Below are 25806 nucleotides of genomic sequence, written 5' to 3'. Positions count from 1 at the left end.
TGTAATAACTATAACCAAACATTGTCTGCTCTATGGTCGGGTTGTTGTCGCTTTGACACATTCCCCATTTCCTTTCCCAATTTAATTACAAAAGTGTGCAGTGATTATGTAGTGATTGTACTAAGTATGAATTTTTCAACCCTTTAATGTTGTTTAGCTATATAACCTCCTTGGCTATACTTATTCACGTACTAAACTTTACCAGACGAGCAGGAGTTTGTCTGAATACATATAAATCATATACTATATCTACAATTATGAACACATGTTTCATGAATTAATTCAGATAATTAGGCCACAAAGTAATTAACATTAAAAAGATAATTACATTTGTAAGTGCGTGACTTCTTTCCAACTAAACGAAAATTAATTCTATGATTACATCAATTAATAGTTTTCGCTAAAAATATTATGTACCTTTCAATTGTATACGTATTGTCAAAATATATTTCATTTATTATTCTAAATACATTAATTTGTTTATTCTGAATACATTAATTTGTTTGAACCAGATTATTTTATATGTCTCGTCCTTTTTCTTAAAAATTTAATCGGTAAGTTCCAAGACCTTATAAATCAATAATCTTCTACACAAATCGTATAAGATGGTCTCGAGTTTAAAATTCGAGGTGCTTAAGTCATACAAGTAGAAAGTTTGAATAGATATAAAACCAAGCCTAATCCATCCTTTTCTACGGAATATACTTGTACCAAGTCAGGAGAATGACGGTTGTTCCGTTGGTTGGCGAAGTTTGATTTTGTCAGTGTACTTTCCTTTCTTAATTCACATTGGAGTTGGGTATATTTGTTTTACTTTTATACGTATGTATAAAATAATAACCTAATTCTTAAAAACAAGTTTCTAAAACTACCACTATCAAGATGCTTGAATTTTGGTATGAGAACATATTTGTTACGTTCGGTAGAATTTTTTAAGTCACTCTGTATTCATATAGTAACCAACATTTTCACTTTTACGACTATTTCCTAAATGCATATGAAACAGACTTCACTTTTCTATGTGGTGATGTTATACTATTGTTTCAGTAAAAGGGAGAAGGTTTTGTACCATTAAAACGTTTAATCCCACTGCATATGTTTGCACCTGTCCTAAGTCAGGAATCTGATGTACAGTAGTTGTCGTTAACTTTGTTTATGTGATTTTTACGTGTTTCTTGGTTCTTGTTTTTTTAATATAGATGAGAACTTTGGTTTTCCCGTTTGAATGGTTTTACACTAGTAATTTTGTTCGGTGTCAGTCAAGGCTCCGTGTTGAAGGCCGTACCTTGACCTATAATGATTTACTTTTATAAATTGTTATTTTAATGAACAGCTGTCTCATTGGCACTCATACCACATCTTCCTATATCTATTCACACTTTGATTCTTAAGAAGAATGGAAGAAGCACACATCTGTCTTACTTTCACCACTTGCTATAAAGATGATATTCTGTTAACTTATACTGGAAATTTAAAGTTTTACATTGATCGGATTCATTCAATTGTAAATAAAAAAAGATGCATCATATTGTGATTTTCAATAATATATGAAATATATAATTAACGTCAAATGAAATGATTAAATTTTCTTAATTCCGCTTGACGGTTTTGCTAGGACTTGGTGTCCTTTCTAGAATTTCTTTCTACTCTGACCATTTAGAATCTGTAAATAAAGGCAATAATAGTATACAACTGTTGAATAAGCATACATCGATTGAACTGAACCAAAGCCTGGCCCAAACTAAAACCAAGAGAACCTAGAGAGGGCTTTTAATTATGCAAATACGCTTCTTTGTCTATTTCAGACTTAAAATTACGAAACACTTCTATAACAGCAAGGAAATACCTCCCAATTGTTAATTTGTGCAATTCAAACATTTATGACATCTAATGTCATGTCTAATATCTATTTGTTTATACTATGTATTTCTTAATCTCAACTGTATAGTACATCCACTATAATAAATAGTTCGGTTTTGACAATTCAGTAATAACTTGATCAAGTATTCCATTGGTAATTTTAACTCAATTTCCTGTTTTTTTGGATACTTTTCATGTACTGTTTAATGTATTTACATTTTGATTATCCCTTTTGTATCTTCCGGTTCTTTTAAACATTCCGACATAACTTTAGAAAAAGGTAGATCCATTGCACCAAGAATTAGGAATGTTGTAGTCGCACTCAAAATACTTCCAATTAAAAATATACAGGCCGTTTTTGAACAGTTTTAGGTGCAAGTAACGTTTCAAATGAGAATACGTTTAAGTTTCACCAGATTTGTTTGGGTTAAAAATAAAGTTGTCAAGACAAATACATATATCAATTAGATTAAAGTAAAAGCTTAAATTTATCTGTTAGATACCATAAAAGTAGCAGACAGTCAAATGTTATCGTTCAGTCATGATTAGCATCGTTACGGGAAACCATTTCAGGATACGTGATTTCGGGCATTAAGAATTATTTTTGAAGACACAGAAATCACGAATAAAGTAGATACAGGTTTCATGTCGTTTGTGTTAATAAATAACTAGATACGTAGAAGGTAAAAATACTATATTTAAAGTTAATTTGTTTTTGTTTATTAAGAAAAATCTAAACAATGAAGTAGATAGACTGTCTGGACATTTTTATTTATTAGAGATTATCTCGCGGAAGGAGTGTAGCGCATTTATGAAGCTTTACGTTAATCTCTAAAATATTCACTCCGCACAGGAGCTAATCATAGAATACTTCCATATTCAAATTGTGAAAAAATGTTTCTTATAGGATTCAACAGAAACAAAAATAGTCAGTACACTGTATCTTATTAATATTTGTTCATTCCGGCTTTTAAGTTTAAAAAAACTCATAAAAAATACCAGGCTTATGATATTAAATGCCAGCCGCGTGTTTCGTCTGATAAGGTTGAAGAACTTTTAGAACCTAAAATACCGAAAGGTTTTGCCAAATTCAGCCAGGTTAATATACTTTTGGAGTAGAAAATTCTTAGTATTTCCAACAATTAAAAGTTTTTTAAACAATTTGGATCATTTTTAACCTCTTTTAAAATCTACCTTGAACTGTCACGAAAACTTTTTAGTATTTAGAATTGTACGTATGCTACCAAACTCTACCCTTAAAAAAACTATTGAAACTTTCTTACAGTTCTACTCTATAAAGTTTTTTGAGGGTTCTACCTCATGAACAGTTTAAAATTAGATAGATATATATTTTGATCAAGTATCATCATAGAACATTGATAAAAAGTAAAAATCAAAAATACCGAAATTAGAGGAACATCAAAAACGGCAATTTTTCTTATTAAAAGGCAAAACCATAAAACTCAAACACATCAAACGAATGGATAACAACTGTCATATTCCTAAACCTCTGACTTGTAAGACAGTCGCATAAAATTACAAAAGTATTATGAAAACGATAGCAGACCATACACATTTCTTTTATTGGCTAATCACAGTGCCTGTTCGTAAGTTCTTCCATAGGACAGAATAATCACATCCCGACAGTTCTACCTTATTAGTATTTTCAACATTTCTTACCTTGTAAAGTAGATCGATTCCTCTTTTTACTTTTAAATTGTTTAAAGCAAAAACGAACATGTTAACCTTAGATGATATTTAATTTCAAAACAATAACCAAGAGAACTGGTTGACTTATTATATGCATCGCAAATGATATGCATGTTTACTTGTGTTTTAAATATGTCTTTTGATTGAGATAAGCCATTTCAATTGCTATTTTATAGTGTGTCTTTCTATGTTGTGATGTTACACTTTTGTTTCAGATAAGGGTGAAGGTTTAGTACTATTAAAACGTTTAAACCCACTATAATTGTTTGCACCGATCCTAAGTTACGAATCGGATGTACAGTAGTTGTCGTTTATTGATGTGGTTCATAAGTGTTTCTCTTTCTCGTTTTTGTTTTATATAGATTAGGCCATTGGTTTTCCCGTTTGAATGGTTTTACACTAGTCAATTTTGGGATCCTTCATAATTTGGTGTTCTGTTGGAGCCAAAGCTCCGTGTTGAAGACCGTACTTTGACCTATAATGGTTTAATTTTATAAATTGTGACTTGGAGGGAGAGTTGTCACGTTTGGCATTTATACCACATCTTCTTATATCTTTCTTAACATTCAAGGAATTTTGGTTGTGCATATTTCCAGTATGTTTCATACATCTAATTTTTACGTAAATACAATTAAATAATGATTCATATAAATACAATTAGATAATTCCAATGTAGAAGTCCAAAAGACTTTGTATGAATAATTTTAAATTCACAATTTATAATAAGTTTTTTTCCCACTTAAAATACATGTATTCCGCTTTATATATCTCCCTGTAAATTACAAAGTATCGAAAGAAGTGGAATTTTGGGCAGTAAAACGACATGAAAGACAGTTGAACACGTCAATCGCATTGATTAAATGATCCGCCATGAATCTTCATGTCTCTGAAAGATGCAATTACTTTGTCACAATCGGAACCTATAATTCACAATTAAGATAAAAAAAAAAAAGAAACACAGAGAAGAATATCAAGAAGTATTGTGCAATGTGAATCATGTCTACCGAATTAAAGAACTAACATCTATTTCACTAACAGGGTTATAAAAATGTATAAAATGAGGTGCTTTTTGATTGGTCTGTTTCAAGCTCTCGATGTATATGTGTCCTTCGTTTTGTTGCCTATTTATCTTGAATACTTCATCGTAACTGGGTTCCAACGTTTCATCTATGAAGTATCATTGAAGATCAGATAATCTTATTTAACATGTCTATACATTCCTACGTTAATAAAAATATAACTGGCTCATAAATTCGCTGATACGAATCATAAACTTAATGTTCCATCGCACGAGGTAGAGACGAACATCAGAAGAGAACACAATTATGACAATGTTCAGAGAAGAATTCTATGCTTCAATTCAATGTTACGTAGAACAGTCTTAATCTTTTAAATACTGATTTACCCATCTATATAAATATTAGTAAAAAGTAAAACAACAAAAATACCGAACTCTGAGCAAAACTCAAATCGAAAAGTCACTTATCAAATTGGTCAACAGAATGAATAAAAAAAATGATGCAATAATATTTAGCAGTCAGTTTAGTTCAATTTTGTTATCATAAGACCAAAACATTGATAATATACTTGACTTGAAATTCAATAAGCCAACCTCTTTTGAACCTGCATTATTGCAAGATCTGTTTTTTTTAAATGGCAATATACAATTTCACATGCCTGTCTATTTATATTAAGATATATATACATTTTGTTTTTATTTCTGGTCATGTGATCATCATGATAGTCTTCGGAGAACATTCTGATAGTTAATAAGATAGATATAGGAAGATGTGACATGAGTGCCAATGAGACAAGTTGGCAATTCTCCACCCAAATAACAATTTATAAAAGTAAACCATTACAGGTCAAGGTACGGCCTTCAACACAGAGCCTTGGCCTACACCAAACAGCAAGCTATAAAGAGCCCCAAAAGAAACGAGAAACACGTATGAACTATATAAACAGACGACATAACTGTCCTGACTTAGGACAGGTGCAAACATTTGCAGCGGGATTTAACGTTTTAATAGTCCCAAACCTTCTCCTCTTTCTGAAACAGTAGTACAACATCACAACATAGAAAAACACTACAAAATATCAATTTGAAGGCTCAACTCAATAAAAAAAAAACACAAATTCACACACAATGAACGAATAAATTTGATCTGCGATACCTGAATGCAAATTCATAGTTGATAAAAATTATAAGGGATATAAAATTAAGGTCAGAAGTGAATAAACAGGTTTAAACAAAGTTAAAGTAAGATACCACTGTGAAATATTAAACATTTTTAAGAAAATCATGACTTTTGAATAAACCTGCGTCATATCCTACACAGGTAAATGAAAATAATTTTGTCATTAAGTATATTTCTTAGTCTGTGTGTATAAAATCTTCCGTTTAGGAATACTAAGAAATTTCTTTAATATAAAAAAAAACTTATCTAAAGAGTATAGAATACGCGAACAATGCGCATTTAGACGGTTTAGTCTGTTTTAAATGAGATATAAGACTTTGAACATGAATTTGATAGATAGCTTATGCCCTATAAAACTCTTTTAGTTTCAAACGCTGTTTTTACATGTAATACTCAACGTTTTTCTATTGTAATGAGATAAACAAAAACAGAATAGCATACCCCCCTCGAAATGATTTTGTTACATTAGCATAAATCTGATTAGTTAAGTTTCAAGATCAAATGAATAGCTTCGGTAAATATTTCCAAAACGTATTTTAATAAATGATTAAAACAAAGATTACATACAGGTGATATGAAATTAAAAAGATTAAAGTTGAACTTTTATTATCTTGTTTTTTTAAAACATTTAAATTTGTAACAAATCATTGGCCAAATTTGCATAAAAAAGACTGATTTCGTTATTTGAGTGTTTCTGAAAGAGACGTTTGATTCGACGATAGTTGATCAGATATGTCGAGGTCGAAACCACAATTTGTATTTTATCCCTCGGTTTTGGTTGGTAACCCGTTATCTGACAATCGGTTTACGACTTTTAAACACCAGTATAATACTGTTGCCTTTATATACACTGTAAAAATAGTGCTTAGAATGTAAACATGTTGCAAGACTTATGTGCTTAGGAAAGTGTTTAATTTCTAAGCATTAAAAACTAAACATGTTTTGGCTCTCAGCACTTCGCACTAAACATGTTTTGGCTCTCAGCACTTTGCAATAAACATGTTGTTGTGCTAAACATGTTTAGCTACATCGTCAAGTATATGAAGCTAAACGTGTTTAAATTCTAAGCACTTTCAATATTTAGACACTTTCCTAAACACGTTTAGAATTACAACACATTTAGGCAGAAGACGGCATGCATACCACGTGCTAATTTTTGAGCGGGAAGAAGAAACAAAGAACCCGAAGTCAAAGGCCACGCTGTTTACTTCTGACCATAACTGACCGTAACTTAACTGTTTCAGAAAGGTAAGGAGTTATAATTATACTGATTTTTATTTTGTACTGCCAATTTTAAATGATTATTGACAGTTATAAGTATTATGTACAAGTACACTACCGTATAGTCAATGCAGGAGAAGAAAAAGGGGGAACCATCCCACGAAACAAGTGCTTGCAAGAGATTTTAGTGTTCAAACTATCTTGTGTAAAGATAAGAGTTGTTTAATGTTCTATCATGCAAGCTAGCACTTATTATATATATATATATATATATATATATATATATATATATATATATATATATATATATATATATATATATATATATATATATATATATATATATATATGTTCTTGGACAGGAGTTCGTGAGGACAATTTTCATTTGGTACTCCTCGGCAGATTATAATGGAACATGAAGGGAAGCGGAATCTGCCGAGTGCATCATTCGCAAAACCAGTGTCATATCGAGTTCATTGTTTTAGTAAACACTTCCTAAATGCACAATCAACATTTGCTCAAAATAAATAAAAAGATGCTTGTTTTTCTTCAATAGTTATAAGCCGTTGTGCTTTCTTATATTTTTATTGATATGTATTGTTTTATTCTAGATGAGAGAAGTGCAGAGGAAATCATTTGTCTTGACATGCTAAAAGAGGAGATAATGCACAGTAGCAACTATATTGCTAGGTAAGAATCCGAAGTGTATTTGATTTTCAAAATGTCAATATATATTTGATGAAATGAATGATATTAAGCATGAAAAGAAGTTTTATATTAAAAATATCAATTTACTCATCAGTACATTTATGCTTTTATACCACGGTTCTAATGTTGTTATCTTGATCTTAAATCATGCATTTACTATTTGGTGTTGTAGTTCGTATACTTATATTTTTAGATTAATTCTACTTAGTTGCTTATCAATATTTTTCTATTTTTATAGGCCAGTGACCAGCAGTTGGGTACTAAGAAAGGAGAAGCTCTTATTGACTTGTAAAATGAAAACAGGACATTTTCAAATTGTTTTGATTGTCAATATTATGTATATGTACGTTGCTATGAATTTATGATTTTATGAGTTTATATTTGATTGTGTTCAATGATTAACTGGAAATAAACAATTACATAAATTCCTTTGTTTCATATCTTGTAATTTTGTTTTTAATCCTAGAATTAGTATAATAATAATTTCATTTCAAAAGTTCTAGACTGTTTAATGAATATTTTAAATGAAGAAAAAATGCAATAGTCGAATGTTGACAATTGAATTAAAGAAAATACTCATTCAGATTGAAAAGGTATTAGTCACAATCAATTTGAATTGGAAATTCAAGTTTCTTAGTTTGATGCGTTTGGCTCCTTTTGTGATGGTATGAACACATGTAGTATTGAAAGCTATCATACGTTTTACAGTCTAGTCTTCCGGAATATTAGTTTATTTGGGGTCTAATGAAGTAACGGCTTATCGCACTAAAACGATAAACATGTTTCTTCACGACCCTTTATGGTCTAAACATGTTTACATTCAAAACACTTCACAGCTAAACGTGTTTCCTGACAAAACACTTCAGAACTTAACATGTTTCCAGATACAACACTTTACAACTAAACATGTTTACAGTCTAAGCACATTTTAGCAAAACATGTTTCTAGTCTAAACACTTTACATCTAAACATGTTTACAGTCTAAGCACTTTATAGCTTGACACGTTTAGGCTGTTAGCACATTAAATATTAAACATGTTTAGATTTAAAACATGTCAAAAATCGGTTTCACAAATGTGTTTAGGAAAGTGTTTAGGCTCTAAACACAATTTTTAGAGTGTATAGATGGATGACGTACATTATTCAGTGCAAAAAGGGGTGATGGAGTGGCACGACTTTTTTTACTTTAAACAGGTAAAATTTTCAAAGACCATTTTGAAAACTCATTTATTGAACTTGTTTAAAAAGTTTAATGTTTCAATTTTTTATCATTTTCTAAAATTCGTGAATATGTTGTTTCAAACTGTGCATAGCTGTATAGTTTAATTTCAAACGTATAACTTGGTCTAATCAGAGCAAGCTGACCATGTAAACGTACCGTGACAAATGAAGCAGTGCAAACTAACAAACACAAACTAAAAGCAATAATGTTGAACACAGACAATTCAAAACACAACAATATAAATATAATTAGTAGTATTCGTGCGATTTAACCTCCCCCACTATTTTGAAATGTTGCGCCTACAACTATTTGATCATTAATTTTGATGAACTAAACATCATCAAAAGTTTTCATGTGAAAGACATTCCTTACATCATTCTGTTTTATCGACCAGCTTCTTTGACTGTACTTATTAATAACAACAATACATCAATATACATAAATTAATCAACAAACCCTCCTTCGTTTGTCAATTACCATTTCATAGCCATACTGTGCTAACGTCGGACAAATACTTGTAGGAGAACAGTTTTCATATTGAAATTGTTATTCTATGCCAGCAAAGGTGTTTTACTCGTTTAACCGTAAAAAAAATAACATACAAGAAGAAAATATACAGAATAATATCCGAGCTTGTAATGTGGTTTCTTATAAAAAGAACCCAGAGTAGTTTACAGATTTTCATTTTTTTAAAACCATATAATATACACAACAGATAAAAACAACTGAGCGAATAAGATGAGTTCAAAAAGATTTTTTTTTGCATATGTTGTTTCTAAAAACGTATAACTTAAAATAAAGAAATACTTCAGTTAATTTAACTGTTTGTACAACATTTGAACTATGAGACTTGGAACTTTAAATCTGTTTTACAGATCCAAATTAGGATATATGACTACACACATGAAATTAAAAATTAAAGAAGTGTAGTTAATAATGAAATAGTAACATTTCAAATGCCGAGTTACAGTGTTATATTTAGATATATAAAACACTCGTTATGAACACTTATGATTGACAGTATTTACTGTATGAAAAGCAACCATTAAACTCAATATATAATTTAATATGTGTTTGATATAAAGAGAGGTATGCGATAAATTTTCATTTACTGACTTCTGGTGTAGTATTATTCAAAACGCACTTGTGAAGCAGCTTAGTTGACCTTGGCTATATTGTTTCATTGCATACTTAATATTGTTTATCAACAATTAGGCAACGGTCGTTTGCTCGTCCATTTTACTTTATCTATTTAGTTATAAAACAAAGACGATTTGTGCTTTAAAATAAAAGTAGTTTACCGAAATCCAAACTTCGTCAAAACATTTAAACTATATGTAATAATAGAAAAAAGAAAACAACTGAGTGAATTAGATTGACTTATATAGGTTTATGATTATTAAAACAGGTGAAAATAAAACAGACACACACAGAGCAATTTAATTTACCTATTTTTCACGCAATTAATATATATTATACAAGACACTCCTTCCCCTCAAATTCCCCCACCCCCCCCCCCAAAAAAAAACCAAAAAAAAAAAAAAACGAACAAAAATATTATAAAAACGTACATGTAAGAACGTTTTAACTATTAATTGTGTAATAACGTAAAACATTTTTATTTAGAGATATAAACGAAGAGAGAGGAAATAAAAATATTCAGGATATTTTTATATATCGACTTCCGTTGAAGCATTTATTCAAAATGGATTTATTAATTATTGCAGACTGCAGGTTTTATTGTTGCAATCATTGACGTTATTATTATCGCTATATAGGGGAATACCACACTTTACATTGTTATCCATGATTTTAGCTTATGTCTCGATGTAAACAGTATTTGTCATGCCATATATTTCTACCAAATTTGATATAACTATAATTTTGTATATAGAAAGGGAAGGTTTGTGCCTATTTATATCTTATATTACTATTTAGTAGGAATAATTCCTCAGACAGAGCCGACCTGTAGCAAACCAATATTTAGTACTTATAAGAAGAAAATATATAATTGGCAAAAATGTTAGTTAATGATAATCAAGTCAACATGTATTATATCGATCACAAAAAAATATCAAAGAGAGAAATTACAGAAATTAAATACATGTGAGGATTTTGACTCGTAAAGTATTAGAGTTTGTGTTTTAGATATGTTGAATATGTACTACATACTTATAGTTATATGCATAAAAAGACGCATGCAGCGCATACTTAATAATCCAAATATTGTATAAAGCTGCTTTATGAGGTTAAATAGGATCAATTGACAGTTTGTTGAACGTGAGTTATGTGGCAGTGATTTTATTTTTGAGATACTGCCCGACTGTGATAAGATATACGCAACCGTAGTTTACTGATGGTAAAACATACATTCATCAAGACGACAAATATTTATAACTTACAAAAGCATAGGGAGTCGATTTGAGTTTTCTTCATAACTCAATTAGATAATATTCAGTGTAAGGAATATATCCTTGCTACGAAGTCTGTATAGTGTGACTGTGCACCAGCTCAACGTATCAATTGAGATAAGTAAATGCAATATGGTACGGAAGATTGTATATTATAATTGAGATATTGGAATACGGAAATTGGAAAAGTGATATCATAACGTTTGTCATAAATTCCAGTTTGAAGTCGTCCATCTGTGTCCATTTTAAGGAAATGATCAAGATATGAAGGCTGACTTCTTGCTATGAGATTTGAGCGCCCACTGAAATGTGGATGTGGATAATTAGGTAAAAGAACATCATCAAAGGGAAATAAAACAACTAAGCGAGATATTACCTTATTTGCATTTGAGAAATTGATGTATGAATTTTGTATCATAAGAGTACATCCTCTGGGTGCGGGATTTTCTGGCTGTATTGATTATCCATAGATAGCTGTTTTCTGCTCTTTGGTCTGATTATTGTTTTTTTGACACATTCCCCATTTCCAGTCTCAATTTTATTTTAGCATTGTCATTATATAAGTGTCGTTTTACGTGTTTTGTAAAACAGTTTGATTCTTCACAAAGTAAGATTTTACATAATCATGAATAAATATTTGGTATGTACGATTCTCATTTTTGCAGACAACACTTTGTTTATTATAACGATGTATTATATCTTATTACACTATTCATGAACCCATATTTTAGAACAAATGGTGATGAAACTGAAGAAAAATGGTAAGCCGAATAATTTTTTGACATGGCTTTGTGCTGTTTTATGAATACTTGTCAACCAGTATGAAGATGGCAAATTTTCATCTTTCTTTTTATGTTATTACAAACGTAGAGAAACACGGATCGTTGATTTTCTAAAAATATCTTTTAATTTGTGAATTATTTAAAGGTAAACAAATATTAAAAGATGTGGGTGAGTGGCAATAAGACAACTATCCATCCAAGTCACAATTAGTTAAAATTAAGCAATCAAATGTCAAAGTACGGATTCAAGAAAATGTTTTGATTTCCATTTTGTCTGTGAACTCCGAGGTCTTAAGGTACATATCCCAATTATTGATTTGTGCATATTATAACAATATTATTGTGGCATACCTGCCGGAACTCATAATAAAGTAACAAAAATATCGAGCTCTAGGTAAAATGTAAAGTCCCCAATTAAAACGCAAAATTAAAACCTCAAACACCTAAACGAGATGAAAATAGTTGTTCATATTTTCGACTTGTTACTATCATTTCCTTGTGTAAAAAAAAACGGTGGATTAAACTGGTTTTATATCTAGCTAAACCACACACTTGTATGATATTTGCATTTAATTCAATTATTTTGACAACCTGTGATCAAAACAAAAACAAATAAGTTAAATATAAAAAAAAATGTAATACAGGAGTTACCGTTATGTTATAATCCTAATCACTGTAAAAACAAGCAACTTTGTAAATAAATTAGAAAGAATGGCAGATAGACATTTTGTAGTAAAAATTTGAAACGTTTGAATCCAAGTGTGTCCATTGTTCATAGTAGATTCTAATGCATGAACGGATAGCATTGATCAATTTAAATAAAGATTCCCTTTTTTGGTTCAGTTCATCTTCCTATCTAGCAAAAAAAGCCAAACTCTCTTAAAATAAGGAAGATTGTAAATGATTTATTAGCTATCAGAAAATAAGAGAACGAGAACAGATACACAAGTTGTATTTCTAACATTGCGGGATAAATAGATAGATTGAAAACAAATCAAATTACACTTGTTTGTTCCACATTAGAATTTTATCTTGTTATTATAAAAAAAAAAACATAATCTTAAAATATTTACAGTTATTGACTGAAAAAAAACCGTAAAGCTTGATATAGGCAATTTGTGTATTGATATTTAAATGAAGCCTGGAGATGCGCTTATGCAACTAGCTTATATAACCATTTATAAAAGTAAGCGCCCCTTGAAGTACTATGTTAAGAGTATGATTCATTTAGAATGGCACGCCCCCTTCATACGAAACATTATACAACGCCTTTTATATCACCAAAAGTTCAGTACATATTTCTTCAGCCTAATGTAGAAATTTTGTAGAATGTTTTCTGGTAAGTGGAATTTGATAGTATCAGTTGAATGTTCTTAACGAAGCAACATTTAATTGGTATTCACTTTCTTCAGATCGATATATTTCATCACAGGAAAGAAACATGATATTGTTTGTACGATTTAACCAGAATTGAGGTTATTAAAGAAAAGATCAAATAAGTTTGTATTGAGTTTTCAAGCTCTCTCTTGTGTATATGTATTTCCATCAATTGCACAGTTTGATGAAATAGATAAAGATAATATGGAAATTAGACCTTTTGATTATAAACATGACTGTCTTTATTAAATACTACTCCATACTATCTTTCAAAACCAATAAATGTGCAATAGTACCCAAGGGACATTACAAATCATTGACAAAAATACTGAATATCAATCCTTTTATGGTTCTGGTATATATTTATGGTGATGCCTGTTAGCCTGTGTATGTTTTATCCAAATAAGTAACGTTATTGTACATAAAATCTTACTGATATTTAAAATGCACATGATTCGGGCAGTTTTAAATAATATTTTGTTAATTTAAAAGTAAGTAATGAAAGTATATTATGCTAAATGTGTGTATATAGTGTACAGTTGCTTAATTCAAAGTGTATTATTGGCATAAGAAAATGAGTAATAAAATCTTGATTGTTTGACAGATACACACTTCTATGATATATATTTATGACATTACCCAATAATAATTGAAGCAAAAGGGTATATAAATTCAACGGACTATGTTCTCATTATAGAAATGGACTTAACAGTTCGTTTATTATTGCTCTACAAATTAACCATTCATCAATATAAGGATTTGTTGATGATGACTTCAAACTATTTTCTGTGTTAATAAATAAACATCTATGTTATATTATCCACAGAAGATATTTTACGTGTGATGCCAGTTCTGTAATTTTGTTTGCATCAAAGTAAATGTAATATTTATTCATTTGAACTTTCTAATGAGAATCAACCACATTAATGGTATTCTTTTGTCTTTCTATGTTAATTCTGTACCAAGTCAGGAATATGACAGTTGGTACCAGTTCGTTTGATATGTATGAACTTTTGATTTTGTCATTTGATTAGGGACTTTCCGTTTTGAATTTTTCTCGGAGTTCAGGATGTTTGTGATTTTATTTTTAACATGTACATAAGAAGATACTAGTATGGAAATCAAGGCAGTCAAATTTACTCCGGTGTTTAGTCTGTCGGCTGGGGTTTTCAATATGGTTAAGGATTTAAGAACTTCCAAAAATTGCAAAATTGCAATAACAAGAAGTACTTATCAGTTCGATTGACTTATTTGCTCATTTTATTCATCATTGGTCGTTTATCTATTATATAAAACATATACATGAAGTGAAGCTAGTTTCTTTATTTCTTTTATTTTAGGTAAGTCTATAAAGTACTTGGCTGAAGCTTTTCAAGGTAGGAGTTTTCATATATAAATTGAATAGCAAATGACGTTCTGTGGTATCAATAACCTGGCGTTAATGGCGACAAAAACAAACACTAGAAACACTAAATGTCAAACAAAGTGAACATGTCGTTAAACAATACTTGCAGTCATAGAAATTTAATTCTCAACAATGGTAGAAAAACAATAAAACAAACTAAGGCGATCGATCAATAGAATATTTACACAAGAAATGGAAAAACAAATTACACAATTTTATAATGTCAGAAAACGGTTGTCATTGTATGAATTGGCGATGACAATGATACCTATTATCTGACTTTTGTGAACTTTTGGATTTGACCCATCAATTGTTTTTAAATAGATTAAAGGGTTAAAATGCAGTTTTTTGGCTTAGATATCTAACACTATGGAAAAAACTGGACAACCCATTATGATGTTTTTTACCATGAAATCTCAATTTTTACTACATTTCCAAACTTTGGCCTATATCTCAAAATATATAGTTAGAGCAAACAGTAAAAATGATCAACAGGTCCAGTGCTATCGTATGCAGAATTTCCTGAAACTTCGAAAAACCTATTTTAAAGGAGAATATTTAAAGTAAAACCTACCAGAACGATTAGATGCACTAATGTCCATTTTGAAAGAAATAGTCATTTCATTTAAGTTAATGGTTAGAATAAGGATTTGTACTCTTTTCTGAAATGTGTTTTGGAAAAATGGTTCGTAGAGTGAATTTTTGGACATCTAAAATCACCATTTTACCCATTTTATAATTTTTTTTTACGAACGCAGATGAATAAAGGCGACAATTCATTGCAAAACTGTTAACTAAAAATAAAGACGATCTACAAAAAAGACGACATGGAAGGAATCGTCAATCGACCGCTGCATTATTTTTCTATTCAATGATTTTTTTCTTTCTGAACACTTTGATAGATATGTAACATAAATGGCCATCAATACAAGACCTACAAAATGGCCGAAATAAGATATAAAAATAAGCAAACAGAACTGGTTGCAATTTAGGGGGAAATAATCTTCAAAAAGCACATTTTTGAGAGGTTAATAACTGCAACATGGGAGTTTTTAAGACACATCCCGAGAGTTGTCTTGTAATTAAGTTCTTAGACAACTGTGGACTCTTGATGTTCATTAAATTGATTTTCTCTCTCAAACACAAACTTCATATCGCATACTAGTATACAGCTTTTTTTATAGTTAAAACTAGAAAATTATCTAAATATATTTTCATGTTTAGCTTGTTGTCATCCCAAAATCAATTACAAAACGAAGCACCCAATTATTAATTTAATATGACAACAGCTGAATTTAAGCAGCGTTTACTTCTGGAAACTGAAATCTAAATAATATTTTAATGTTTAGATATTCAGATTCCGAAAGGGTTTTCCATGTGTTTTGTTTTCCTGAGTAATCATTAACGGAGCTAATTTTACTGAAGCAGGTGCTTCTTTCGATAATATATGCTTTTTTTTAGAGTGATGTGCGAGTCTAATACCTTAAACTTAAGAAACAAATGAAGAGTTTATACACAAAAAAAGACTGAAAATATAACCAAAACGAGGCTAGCTATCTGAGCTTTGCATAAGGGAGAAATATTTCTGTAAATAAAATAATGTCACAATATTGTCCAATAGAATTTCAAGTATAACTCAATCGTTCAACATCGTGGAACAAATTGACTGGTTCTATTTTGGCTTTGTCAATTTGCCGTTTACAAATTTTACTCCAAGGACATCTGTGATAAATAGATCTTATTATTCGAGTTAATTTACCGACTTTGAGTATATCTAATTTTTAAAGATTATGATCTGCTTTAATATTCTTAATTTTTTCATTTACATTGGAAAACATAATTTGTATGAATGTCTTATAATACAACAGAAACGGCTGGTAATGATTTGCATTAGTTGGTCAATGTAGAGGCAGTACATTTTTAAAACCATGTAATAATTTAAAAGTGTTATCGGAGTTGTCTCGCTTTAAATACTACTATCTATTTGCAGCTAAATTGATCGATGCTTACACTATTATATTTAATAACTGTACTAAAAATCAAATAGGAAAAATTATCTAGCAATTATGGTCTCATATTCTTTAATATTAAATATCAAAAGACTTTTTAAACAACTGTTATCCATCAAAGCTTTTGTCTGGTAGAAGATAATAATCTGGTTCTATAAAAACTTCTGGTAAATGCGCATTGATCGGCTGTAGGATAATATATCTTCGTTTGAAGTAATAATATATAAAAATTTAGATGTTTCCGATTATTTATTTTGTTATCATAAGTATTATATTCAGTCTGCATCGGTTGCTGGCCATATTACTTCCAACGTTTCTTAGAAATTGTACATCAGTAGTTTTCAAATTTTAAAAGGTTTAAGCGTTTCGAATAAAGGTAAATCAGACAAACTCATACTTGGAAGAAGTAAATTTTAAAGCGTTGTTTTCATTATTTAGCATACTTTTGTAGCAACGTAAGGTGTGCTCGTTAAATTATTCTTAATCCCTGTATTGTTTTCTTGCTTTAAAAGATTTAAGGTAATTTACATAATGATTCCTCTATAATGTATTTTTATTCCCTACCTACAATAGTAGAAGGGTATTATGTCTTCTGGTCTGTGCGTCCGTCCGTTGGTCCGTTGTACCGTTCGTTTGTCCGTGCGTCCGTCCGTTTGCACGTCCGTTCGTCCATCCGTTCGTCCTTAATGTCCCGTTTCAGGTTAAAAATTTTGGTCAAGGTAGTTTTTGATGAAATTGAAGTCCACTCAACTTCAAACTTAATACACGTGTTCCCTATGATATGATCTTTCCAATTTTAATGCCAAATTAGATTTTTGACGCCAATTTCACGGTCCACTGAACATAGAAAATGATTGTGCAAGTTTCAGGTTAAAGTTTTTGGTCAATGTAGTTTTTGATGAAGTTGAAGTTCAATCAACTTGAAACTTGTTACACATGTTCCCTGTGATATGATCTTTTTAAATTTAAATGCCAAATTAGATTTTTACCTCAATTGTACGGTCCACTGAACATATAAAATGATAGTGCGAGTGGGGCATCCGTGAACTGTGACGCCTTCTTGTTTTTTAACTTTTAGATAAATTTTAGTATATTTGTAGTATAATATATATTATAATTAAAGTACAATAAATCAAACAGAATTAAGTTATCAAGAAATCGACCAAGGGTTTGGATCAGGGTTATATTCATCTTCTTTACTAGAATAGACACGTAAAGATACACCAATCCAAAATAGATCAAAATATAGAAGACACAGCTACCTAGAGATACTTCTCAACATATTATGTAACTATACTTTATAAGAACTTCAATCCTCCGTATTTTACCAAACCTGGAATATTTAATTTCTTGAAGTATTAAGTTCCTTAATGAAAAGATAAATTTCCTTTCATACTATTTTTGTTGCTCTGAGATAGAATTGTATGTTTTTTGTTGTGTGTTTTTTTATGAGAAAGCAAATACGATTTATTAGAGGTTTTGATCAATATAAAAATATATAATATACTTATGATGGATAGTATTTTTAGAACAGAATTTGTACATGTTTTATTGTCAGAACGAATATAGCATTAGTATTGTCTGATGTTGTTTCTTTCTTTGATCTCCGTATCTACAACATATTGAAAAGAACATTAACGACTCATTCAAGTAAATAAGCGAAGTAATGCCGATACTATGGCTACTTTATAAGTAAATATAAATGCTTAATATAAAACAACAATAAAACTGTATCAAATAATAAAAATACATACGATTTTATTACAGACTGATTTAGACAAAACCATTTAGCTGTCAATTAATTGTTTTTATTGTCTCATTTTATGTTAGCACAGTCTTTTCCATCTTTAAGTATATTCTTGATGCTAAAACTGCTATGAGGAATATTTTGTTTTAAATGTTGACTTACAACACTTTTATCGTTAGTGAAAGTACAAAAAATATACGCTTAAGATAGGTTTGTTTTTCGAGGCTTTCTATCAGTCCGGCATCACTTCTTTGTCTTATCATATCTGTGATCATCTATCCTGATTTATGAAGATTTCTTTACACAAAATACAGAAAATTTCTGATTTAATATTACTTAGATGGTTAATCTTTGTTTTATCTTTCCCTTGATATGAAATTTTTGTCATAACTAATGGCAATTCTTTGTTGTTCAACTGGTAAAATCTTAAATATGATATATAATACCTTAAATTAGTATCATATTATCTGCCCTTCAAAATGTTTTAAAACGTTTCCATCCCAATAGAATATTCTTAAATATTTTGAGACAAATTGGTTCTATTCATTATTAGAAAATTACAAGTAAAGGAAGATTGAAGCTCAACATGCTTCAATGTACGTTTGTAAAATGAAACAGCAAAGTTTAGTTAGATTTTTGCCGTAAGCTTGATTTAGCTGTCAGGATCATACATCCGTGATTCTCAATCATTAATGTTTAGAGGAATACTGAATTACCAACTCTGATTAAATCTTTTAATACATTGAAATTGTTTCATTTGATATTAGACACTTTGTAGGGAACAGGAATTTCCCAGAAGTTTAAACGAAAGACAATAAGAATTTTATAACGAAAATTCGAAAAACGAGTTAATATGAAAATAAAGGGAAGTGGTAGAATATGTACTGAGACAGTATACATACTGACCAATAGACAAATGGGAACAAATACAGATCATCACGCGGTCAATGACAATCAGAACTATTCTGAAATGGTTGTTTCGAAGATGATATCATTGAATAGCACGCGTGCCCCATAAGATTGACGTAAAGAATTAAATGAGAGCGTATGTGTTTTTGTTTTTGTATTTTATTATTCTCAACATAACTATAGTCAAATGTTGTCTTTGTCTGTAGCTTTTTATATTCATATGTTTCTTATATTTTTTTTAAATACTTCGATTCTTTTTAAAGCTCTAAACATTCATAACCAAATGGGCAGCAGCATGTCATATATTAATATTGAGTTCACATTTACATACATTATCGGTCTATTTCAATATTTATGTTTACAAAAGCATAAAGAAAGATAGTACATGCGAGATAAATAAACAGGGAAAGGTAAAATATGCAGTCAGAAAGAGTGACGAAATACACGAACAGGTAGCACTCGTTATAGAAATTAAAGAAAAACAAGCTTCTGTTAATATCCAAAGTTATATCGGCTACTCCAGGAATGTGGCTTGCAAGTATTTCAAGTAGTAAACAAATATTTACGGTCAAACATATTATTCAACTTTTGAGGCAAAACTGACAGATGATACATTATTAAAAATACTGCGAAACAGCAGCGCTCCTGACCGAGAGAGTGAGAGTAATACTTGTTTGTATACATACAATAATACACAAGATTTTGTTTAACACTTTTAAATTTTAAACAAAATTTTAATTGAATTTGCAATTGCAAGCTTTTATTTCGACACTACAAACGATTTGAAAACCGAAAATCATATCCCGATTAAAACAATTATTTTACACAAGGATTGATAGACATCCGATGAGATTTTGAAATGAAGAAAGCCATTTTGATTGTCATTTATTTTCTCACAGCTCAGTTGTTAATATTCTAAACTTTAACTGTGACATAAAATAAGAATCATTCATTAATAATTCAGCTATTGTGTAACCTAAAATAGCTGTTTAGTTTGTGAAATAAAAGCTGCATGTTATATTATAAATATTAAATGTGACAATATTGAATACTAACATCCTGAAGGCAGAGTTAAACGTAGTGACACCCAAAGGGAAATCATACATCTAATTCTCTAATCATAAACACTATAGTGGTTGAATTATTAAAACAAGCCAAATAAGTGAATATAACCTACAGCAGAGTTGCACTCAATCAAGGTTAATTCGGTAATAGATGAAAATGTATAGAAATGGAATCACTACCAAATCACTAATGACTAGCTCATTAAAATGTTGTTTTGATTATTATTGTTTTTGTTTTTATTATATATATATAGAAATTGTTTTTTTCTTCAATTTTACCATTAGATATATTAACGATGCCCTGTCACTTAATATATGCACATTTCATGACATGCTTGCATCTTATATATCTCAGTAAACGTGAGAATATCTGAACTACTGAAAGTATAATTTTTTGCGTGCTATCTTGTTATGTCTCTCTCGATATTGATACTAAACTCGACCTCATACATAAATCTATGACAAATCTGATTATTACAATTTTCAAACTATAAATTTTCCTTTTCACACCAGTAAAAGAGAAACGAAAGATATCGTAGGTCGAAGACAAAATTACAACGTCGTTGGTAAAAGAAAAGTAAAACAAACCTTCAAAATAAAACATGGATGACCAAGACCTGGTAACACTATGGTTTGCATGTTGTGTCGACTATTATATTATTTGTTTGTGCGTTGCTCTGTGGTGAGTGTTCTTACGTTGTGTAAACTGTATTTCTGTCGCGCAGTGTTGTCATTTGAGCAATATTTTCAAGCATTGTCATAAAAGCTGAAGGTTTGGCTAGCCATCGAACAAGGTTCAATCGCCAAATTTTCTAGTTCTTTTTCTGTCCTGTATCAAGTCAGGATTGTGGCAGTTGTTACCAAATAATTCGTTTCTCTGTATGTTGGCCTTTGTTTTTGTTGCACTTTAGTGTTCATGTTGTGCTTTTGTTTTCCTGTTGTAGTTGATGTGTTTCCCTTGGTTTTATTTTTAAACCCGGATTTTTCTCTCTCAATCGATTTATGACTTTTGTACACCGGTATACTACTGTTATCCTTTTTGGGATGAAACGTCTTTATACGAAATTCGATCAAGCCCTAGTCAAAATCTCAACGCAATACACAGCTGTTATATGCTGCTTTAATTTTAGCAGCTCATCTGATCAGTAATTTTGATTGTGTCATATTTCCAATTGTGACATTTTGACTGAGTGCCGATCCGCATGACGGGTGATGTAGGTATAGCAAATAACCTTTCAAGGTCAACTTACTCGAAATTGCTTATGTTTTTGTTTATGCGAATCACCCAGGTTATGTTTGCTACATCGATTTGTCTCTTCTAAAGAAAAAGAAGTATTTGATTTTCCTGTCACCAGATTTGGGGTTTAATGTACCAAAGGTTCGTGAAAGAACTTCAGGGATTCTTGAGAATAATTCGAAAAGTACCAAAATTATCATAAGGTTGATGCAAAATATCGGCGGCCATTGAAACAGACTCCGTTTAAAGATTGTCATACCACCATTTGACTTAAATTTCTACATCAAATTGGCAAAGTAAATAAGTCACACATAACTGTTTAATTCATTTTTTTTAAAAAAAAAGGTCAATTTAGAAAAGGTTAAGTTTTGACATTAATTCGATAAGGATGATAGGAATTGAATTTTAACTTTAAGTGAAAGTTTATACAGTTTTTTTGTTTTGTTCAAGGAAAACATTAATGTATAGATTGGTCATATTAGTTTTACATATTTGTGAGATGCCATATTTTAAATAAAGAATCTTTTGGTCAGATACCTTAAATGATGTATATGATTGATAATTGTTTGCAAAGTTATGTTTCTTTGTCATTGAATTGACCTTCAGTTTGAATTCATCTTTTTACCTAGTACATACGGTATATATTGCTTGATTTGTCATTGAATTGACCTTCACTTTTAATTCATCCTTTTGCCTACTACATACGGTATATTATGCTTGAATTGACAATTGAAGAGATGAAGTTTCTGTGCAAGAACAGAAGAAAATTGTTTTTTTTTTTAAATATTTGAGTCAGATCTTTTCAATAAAATCTAATTAAATCTTATTTTTAACAATGTGTGTCACATTTTTGTTCCATTAAATACAAATATAGCCTTTGACCATGACAGGAGAATGTATGGAAACCCGGATTGTCGGAATGATTTTACATCATTTTAGTAATAGCTTTATTAAATTGAAATAAACGCATTAACCTGCACTGAGAGGTTGATTGAATAGAAGTTAATTCAAGATATTCTCGTTGGTTGTTTTGGGCGTGAAATAAACAAGAAATGTAATTTGTTTCTATCATTTGTTTGTAGTTTGTTTTTATGAAGTACGATTGATGTATTTGTGCTGTTTGGTATTTTTAAGATGAATATATTTATAATTGGATATAAACATTCACAATGTGAATACGTATATCACTTATTGTAAGACCACCAGCAGTACTTGTGTTTTGATGGGAATATATCAACTTTTTGCGCAAGATAGGCCACTTTTAAGATGAGCTGAATATAGCAGTAGTAACACATGTACATTTAGAATTGTCAGTGAGGTACATTTTACAAAATTCCAATTCACTAATCATACATTTTGTCAGAACATGGATAGTTACTTAAAATCTGCAAAATTGTAATTAAGGAAGCTGGCTTGTCATGTTTTAGATTTTTTGTCAGATTTTTGGAATTCTCTGGTTTTACCCATTTGAATGCCTTGAAAAAATTTGCCCGGTGACCCCCATTTTTCTTTTTGTATATCTTTAACATGTATGATGATAAGCCATCTGTAAAAGTTTTATAAAATTTTAATTACTTTTTAACAGTTTTTGAGAACTTCAACTTGTCAATGATAATTCTATGAAAAGTCAAGAGATAATATTTTCCCGCCAAAATTTCAATGGGCAATATCTCGAAAAGAAGCACAGTGACCTATATAACTTTTTTTGCTCTTCGGATTCCATTATTAGTCTCCTATCTATATAAACTAGTGTGTTGAAAAGTTAATTACTTTAAAACTGAGAAGCGAACTCCCTTAAAATAAAGTTTTCAGTAATATGTTATTTTAGAATTTAGGTTATTGAACATGTAACACCTTTAAAAATATATTATTATCTGAAGAAGTGATATATCGGGCGATTATTTAACAAAATGGAAGCTTCATACTTAGTTTCATGTCTCATCATGATATTATTGACAAAAATACAAGCCATCATTATTCTTCACCATTTGTTCTTGTTAATGATCGGGTTATATCAAGTATTTTTTTTTTTATTTTAATCATAAATTATAAGGAAAATTATTTATCCTACACTTGTGTACTTTAAGTGCAAAACGAATGAATGTGATGTCGTATCCCCATTCCTTCCCTACAGCCAACCTACGAGATAAAAAGTTTCCGCTTACATTGAAGTATTCTAATTAATCTTAATGCGTTTTTAGTTCATATAATTGAATCAAGAAGTGCACAAGTATAGTAGAGAAAGGTTTCTCAAAATTTGCAAATACAGTCTAATATATGAATTGGTACAAAACATTTTTAAAGATAGTGTAGGGTATAAAATAGAGTAACACTTCAGGAACTTCATGCACCCGAAAAAATATTCTAGATTTACCTTCATCGGGACCTATCAAGCCACATCATTTGAGAACAAAGTTAAATAAATAAAAGATACCGAACACCGAGGAAAATTAAAATGGTAAGTCCATTAACAAATGGCAAAGTCAAAAGCTAAAACACATCAAACGAATGAATAAAACTGTCATATTCCTGACTTTGTACAGGCATTTTCATACGTAGAAAATGCTGGATTAAACCTGGTTACCTCTCACTTCTATGACTGACGCAGAAAACTATTACCATTGACAAAGATGTATAAATAAAACAAACAGACATAATCGGTAAACATGTCAAAAAGGGGTACAACAGTTAAGATTGTGTAATAATCTTAATCACTATGAAAACAAAGAAATGTGTAGCAAAGAAACACAAACGGTCATATTAACAAAGCCCATAAGCATAGATTAAGATAAAAGTGCAAAACAACTACATAACACAATAATACAATGACAGTATGTACAAGTACCAAGCCACGTCAAATATTTATCACAAAAAATACACTAAACAGTAACCTTATTATTCAAAAAACAAATGAAAGATTTCTAGGATACGATAATAAGATGATGATAAACGTCAGTATTCATAATATATATTTTAGATCATCGTGTATTATTTGGGAAGTTGATACGGAATATTTATCAAAGTCTTAGTATCTTCCAATGATTTTTTTTGGAAAAGGGCTAGATGTTCTTTGACATACTATCAGAGATAGTAGTGTATAAACACGTAAAATCGTTAGGAACCTTATAAACCGCACTATTTGTTTGGCACATTTTTTATGCAAAAAAGGTTATTGTATATAACATATGACCATCATGTTTTATGGGTCACAACCCTTAAGATTAAAGTTTGACTTTGTAAATACAGCTTTTTCACAATCCACGCCTCCTTCATGGAAATATGATATATATTCATAGTTACTTTGTTAACGTACTGGTTCACATATATGATCTCTGTGTTTAATCTAATAAAGACACAACTTGGGAATATAACCAGTTTATATTTAAGGAGGTCCAGAAGGGAAGATAGGGGTAGTATAGAACTTTAGTATAAGTGTAAACTCTAAGAAGTCCAGGGCATATAAATATTGAAAATATGCCGCCCATCCCTATTTGTTTACCTTTGAATATAGTTGGATATAATTTTTCACGAAACTTCATAGTACGAGTTCCATAGTTTTAGTTTTAAGGGAGTTCATATTGCATTTTCTTTATTTACAGAATTGCAACCTATAGAATGTGTTTTCGATATTGGTTTAAGGGGAATAGAAAATATATCATAACGGGTTTTTTTTATCAATACTGGTTTAGACGAAACTTTATAACGGAAATATCATAAAACAAAAGTAGACATCTTATAAATAAAGTTTCCAAATATAAATGATAGTGATATCACCACCGGATTTTGGTGGGGTTTATATTACTCAATCTATGAGTTTCTGTGCTGTGTGGTGTGTTCTGTGTTCTGTTGTGTGTCTTTTTTATCTTTGGATAGCTGAATAACCTCATTGTAATATCAATATGTTTTTATGTAGACAAATTGATAATTCGAGGTAATTGATTATCTG

The 25806-nt window shown here is 30.1% G+C and overlaps 1 protein-coding gene and 1 long non-coding RNA gene across 5 annotated transcripts in view; both read left to right on the top strand.

Moving 5' to 3' along the window:
* LOC143067158 (neuroligin-4, X-linked-like) overlaps nucleotides 1–25806 on the top strand; it is a 245086-nt gene that overhangs the window by 115492 nt on the left and 103788 nt on the right. The gene's annotated exons all lie outside the window — the stretch shown is intronic.
* Nucleotides 6659–8125, top strand: LOC143066309 (uncharacterized). The gene is made up of 3 exons (XR_012975542.1): nucleotides 6659–7016; nucleotides 7601–7679; nucleotides 7936–8125. It is a non-coding gene; the product is annotated as an uncharacterized LOC143066309 (long non-coding RNA).

The sequence above is a fragment of the Mytilus galloprovincialis genome, chromosome 3 (assembly GCF_965363235.1).
Source record: "Mytilus galloprovincialis chromosome 3, xbMytGall1.hap1.1, whole genome shotgun sequence".
In the NCBI taxonomy this organism is placed as follows: Eukaryota; Metazoa; Mollusca; class Bivalvia; order Mytilida; family Mytilidae; genus Mytilus; species Mytilus galloprovincialis.
This window is presented reverse-complemented; position numbering and strand designations above follow the sequence as displayed.